The sequence below is a fragment of the Anolis sagrei genome, chromosome X (assembly GCF_037176765.1).
Source record: "Anolis sagrei isolate rAnoSag1 chromosome X, rAnoSag1.mat, whole genome shotgun sequence".
NCBI classification, from domain to species: Eukaryota; Metazoa; Chordata; class Lepidosauria; order Squamata; family Dactyloidae; genus Anolis; species Anolis sagrei.
In genome coordinates, this window is record NC_090034.1 from 56,143,800 (window position 1) to 56,149,799 (window position 6,000).

A 6,000-nucleotide genomic window follows, 5' to 3' on the forward strand; every position below is an offset into this window, starting at 1 on the left:
TTTCTCATGTTATGGTGACCCTCAACCATAAAATTATTTCCCGTTGCTACTTTATAACTGTAATTTTGCTACTGTTCTGAATCGTAATGTAAATATCTGATATGCAGGATGTATTTTCATTGTTACAAAGCATAGTGATTAATCACAAAAACAATATGTTTGGGGGATTGTGGGGAATTTGCAATTGCTTCAGTTCTGACTTACACAGACTACTGAGGCCCCCACGAATGACAGATCTGGACCAAACTTGGTACACAGAACTCCCATGACCAACAGAAAGTACTGGAGGGAATTGACCTTCATCTCTGGAAGCTGTAGTTTAGTTACATCCAGAGACACTGTGACCACCACCAATGATGGTTCTGGACCAAACTTGGCACACAGAACTCCCATGACCAACAGAAAATACTGGAGGGAATTGAGAGGAATTGACCTTCATCTCTGGAAGTTGTAGTTCAGTTACATCCAGAGACACTGTGACCACCACCAATGACGGTTCTGGACCAAACTTGGCACACAGAATCCCCATGACCAACAGAAAATACTGGAGGGGTTTGGGAGGAATTGACAGTGATTTAGAGGAGAAACAATAATGGATCTGGACAAAACTTGGAAGGGTTTGGTGGACATTGACCTTGAGTTTTGGAGTTGTAGTTCACCTACATCCAGAGGGCACTGTGGACTCAAACAATGATGGATCTGGACCAAACTTGGCATGAATATTCAATATGTCCAAACATGAACACTGGTGAAGTTTGGGGAAAATAGACCTTGACATTTGGGAGTTATAGTTGCTGGGATTTATAGTTCATCCACAATCAAAGAGCATTCTGAACTCCACCAACAATGGAATTGAACTATGAGCAACAGAATATACTGGTAGGGTTTGGTGGACACTGACCTTGAGTTTTGGAGTTGTAGTTCATCTACATCCAGAGAGCACTGTGAATCCAAACAGTGGCGGATCTAGGCCAAACTTGGCACACAGACCCAACATGGCCAACTCTGAATACTGGCAGGTTTTGTGGAAGATTGACCCACGATTTTGGGAGTTATAGTTCAACCGCATTTTCTAATGGGAGTATTAGAGCAGAAATATGTGTTTCTGATGGTCGTTGGTGACCTCTCTGAAACCCCCTCGCACCCACCTCCCAGGGGTCCCATCCCCAGGTTGAAAAACACTGGTTTAAATGGTGGTGGAAGCTCCTTCCTTGGAAACCTTTAAACAGAGGCTGGATGTCCATCTGTCAGGGATACTTTGATTGTGCTTTTCCTGCATGGCAGGACTGGATGGCCCATATGGTGATGTCAAACACAGACCCCTCCCTCCCCCCCCCCCCCCGGGTCAAATTATTAATGTAGCAAAGACAGCACTATGGCAGAGAGTTTTTCAGGTCAATCGGCTATGCAAACATACACAGGACAGGAGGAGCCCGGCAGCAGCTACCAGCTATACATCTTACAACAATCTTTCTTTTTTTCATTACTAGTCTATTACAAAGTAACCCTAATAAACATGTACCTCAGTATGTTGCCTTCTATATCTGACTATGTATCTTCTTTTACTTTTGTGGCTCTCTTTTCCTCTTTCCCCACCGGCAGCCAGCCCCGCTAACCACATGGCCCCTTTGGGGGTAGAGAAGGGCAGGGTACAAATATTTGAAATAAATAAATAAACAGTGGACCTTTCCCCGCTTCATCCTTTCCTGATACATTATCCCTGCACCCCAACTATCGCCTTATTTCACCATCTCCCACATGGATGCTCAGGCCTCCAATTTGTTGGGTTCCCCTCAGTATCCACGGACCCCTTGTGTATTTGTGCCCTTGTCCCGCGGATACCCAGGCCGCCAGCTTGTTGGGTCCCCCTTGGTATCCATAAACCCCTTTTGAATGTGTTCTCTTGTCCCGTGGATACCCAGGCCTCCAGCTTGTTGGGTCCCCCTTGGTATCCATGGGCCCCTTGTGTATGTGTGTCTTTGTCCCACGAACACTCAGTCCTCCAGGTTGTTGGGTCCCACTTGTTATCCATAGACCCTTGTGTAAGTGTGCCCTAGTCCCGCGGATTTTAAGTCTCCAGCTGGATTTTGATATTCCAGAGCAGAGATGCTCCTTATCTAGTAGTAGTAGTCAACTGGGACACTGAAATTCAACACCGCCTGAGTTCTGTGAGTACAGCCATTTTCCAAATGAAGCAGAGAGTGTTTGAGGACCAGGACATCCATAGGGATACCAAGGTTCTTATTTATAAAGCTATTGTCCTCCCAACCCTGCTATGCACTTGTGAGACGTGGACTGTCTACAGACGTCACATGCAACTCCTGGAATGATTCCATCAGCGCTGCCTCCGGAAAATCCTGCAAATCTCTTGGGAAGACAAGCAGAAAAATGTCAGCGTGCTGGAAGAAGCAAAGACCACCAGCATTGAAGCGATGGTTCTCCGCCATCAGCTCTGCTGGACCAGCCACATTGTCCGGATGCCTGACCACCGTCTCCCAAAGCAGTTGCTCTACTCCGAACTCAAAAATGGAAAACTGAATGTTGGAGGATAGGAAAAGAGATTTAAAGATGGGCTCAAAGCCAACCTTAAAAACTGTGGCATAGACACTGAGAACTGGGAAGCCCTGGCCCTTGAGCACTCCAGCTGGAGGTCAGCTGTGACCAGCAGTGCTGCAGAATTTGAAGAGGCATGAATGGAGAGCGAAAGAGAGAAACGTGCAAAGAGGAAGGCACATCAAGCCAACCCCGACCGAGACCGCCTTCCACCTGGAAACCAATGCCCTCACTGCGGGAGAAGATGCAGATCAAGAATTGGGCTCCACAGTCACCTACGGACCCACCGACAGAACACCGACCTTGGATGGCCATCATCCTCGGACTACGAGGGATCGCCTAAGTAAGTAAGTAGTCAACTGGGACACAAAGAAGCTTTAAAACAATTTCAAAACAATATTACTATCATCATCATCATTATTTGGCAGTGTCCCAGTCAACTTTAAACAATGGGGAAAAAAACTATGCAGTTATTAATTATCAATTATTAATTATTGACTACTGACCATTAATTATTAATTATTGGCTATAGACGATTGACTATTAATTATTGACTGATTGTCAATTATCGATGATCAATTATTAATTAATAAGAGAGGTGTTTTGGAACTCCCATCCCCAATATCCCCCAACATTGCCATCTCTCTGCTTGTGGATTTAGAGGATCCTGTCCCTTTAAGAGGTGCCTGAACTGCGGAAATTGGCACGCAGATGCCCATTGACTTCTTGCCAGGAAACAAGCCTTCTCTCTTAGGTCTTGTTGACACATCAAATCCCTGCAAGACAGCTAAGCAGGACAGGCCTGGCCTTTGCTAGATCAAGGAGGCTTTGTGGCTTGGCCTCAGAAGTGGGACACAAAAAAAGGGGGGTCAAAAAGTGATGAATGCGGAAAGAGGCCCAAAGGTTCTTTTGCTCCATCATCTTTGCCTCCTTCCTTCTCTTTCTGTTTGAATTTCTTATTATTTGAGTCACAATCAACATTGCTAGGATACCGCATGACTTTTGCTGTAAGTTGACTTTTCCCGCCTTTACAGAAACAACAAAACTTGCATTTCAAGACTTTGTATAGCAGGGAAGCTTCCCTCCATGAATCTCTGGAATGGAAGAAGGTTTTCAGGCATGCTCTTTCCCCCACTCTCCTTCCTTCTTTAAACCTTCCTTCAAACCTTCTTTTGCTTCCTTTGCCCTCTCCTACCCTTTAGTTTTCCACTCTTTTCTTCCTCTCCTTCTTTTCTTCTCCCTCTCCTCCTATTTTGCATCACCCCCTACTTCAGTGTTTCACAGCCTTCCTAATGTTGCGACCTTCCTAATGTCTACAGACGTCACATGCAACTCCTGGAACGATTCCATCAGCGCTGCCTCCGGAAAATCCTGCAAATCTCTTGGGAAGACAAGCGGACAAACGTCAGCGTGCTGGAAGAAGCAAAGACCACCAGCACTGAAGCGATGGTCCTCCGCCACCAACTCCGCTGGACCGGCCATGTTGTCCGGATGCCTGACCACCGTCTCCCAAAGCAGTTGCTCTACTCCGAACTCAAGAATGGAAAACGGAATGTTGGAGGACAGGAAAAGAGATTGAAAGATGGGCTCAAAGCCAACCTTAAAACCTCTGGCATAGACACTGAGAACTGGGAAGCCCTGGCCCTTGAGCGCTCCAGCTGGAGGTCAGCTGTGACCAGCAGTGCTGCAGAATTTGAGGAGGCACGAGTGGAGGGTGAAAAAGAGAAGCGTGCCAAGAGGAAGGCGCGTCAAGCCAACCCCGGCCGAGACCGCCTTCCACCTGGAAACCAATGCCCTCACTGCGGAAGAAGATGCAGAGCAAGAATAGGGCTCCACAGCCACATACGGACCCACAAGAATATTGGAAGACAATCATCCTCGGAAAGCGAGGGATCGCCTAAGAAGAAGAAGAAGAATGTTGCAACCGCTTAATATCATTCTTCATGTGGTGGTGACCCCCCAACCATAAAATTATTTTCATTGCTCCTTCATAACTGTAGTTTTGTTACTGTTCTGAATCGTAATGTCAATATCTGATATGCAGGATGTGTTTTCATTCACTGGACCAAATTGGGCACAAATACCTACCACATACAAATTTGAATGTGTGGGGTTGGGGGAGGGATGTGTGGGGTTGGGGTTGGGGATTGATTTAGTCATTTTGGAGTTGTAGTGAAGTCGAACATGATGACCCCCCCCCCCCACCCAATAAAAGATAGTAACTTATAGTTTTGCTAAGGACAAGGACTCTAGACTGGATAATAAGGGTTACGCCTTGGTCAATTTGCCAAGACACTAACAACAACAACAACAACTACAACTACAACAACAACAACAACAAGGACCCTTCCCATGTTAGATAGTGTGTACAAGCATGGAAACTGAAACTAAAATACACGTACTCATCTGACCTGAAAGAGAACTGGTACAAAATGTTCTTCCGATGGCACATGACCCCACAGAAACTTGGACTAATGTATAAAAACACCCAAAACAAATGTTGGAAGTGCCAAACCCAAGTGGTAACATACTACCACATGTGGTGGTCATGTACTAAAGCTAGAAAATATTGGAAAACAATACAGGAGGCCTCTCAGAAGATCCTGCAAACAACAATACAATTAAAACGAGACTACTTCCTTCTCGGCATTACGGACGAAGATATACCGCTCAAAAGAAATAAAGACAAATTATTCACTTTCCTGACAACAGCAGCAAGGATAACATACGCTAAGAAGTGGAAACTAAAGAAACTGCCAACCAAAGAAGAATGGGAAGCTAAGGTTTCCGAAATAATGGACATGGATTTATTAACATACTATCTTAAAGACCCAGAGGGCTAGCCAATAAACCCAACAGACTGGACCCTCTTTCAAAAATTACATGGAATCACAACGAAACCCATGAAGACTTGCTACCCCTGAGTGAGTACAAGTAACAGAAATGAAAACAAGAAATCAGAGACTTGAACAGTCCAAAAAAGAAGTGACCAATAGTAAACAAAAACACGGCACCAGCATGATAACTAAAACTACCCAGGGAAGATAAAGGCGGAAGTCAACAAAAAGAAACAGTCTCTAAACTATTCTTTTTTAACTGTTATATATCTGTCCCTTTTCTGCCTTCTCTCTCTCCCACTACTTCCCGGCCCCCTTGTTTCTCATCCTTCCCCCTCTCTTCTTCGCCATCCTCCTTCTTCCTCGTTACCTCCTATTCTTGACGCTCGAATGCGTCCATCCCCTACCCCCAAGCCTACTCATGCCTATCCCCACACATATCCACTATCTTCCCTTTCCTCTTTCTAAGATTTCTATTGTTTTTAAATGTTTGTAAGCAAAACTACAATAAACATATATTAAAAAAAAAAAGATAGTTTGTACATTTAATCAAGGTTTTATGCCCTAGGTTTCATATATAGCCGAAGGTAGCACATTTATTACTGAAAAA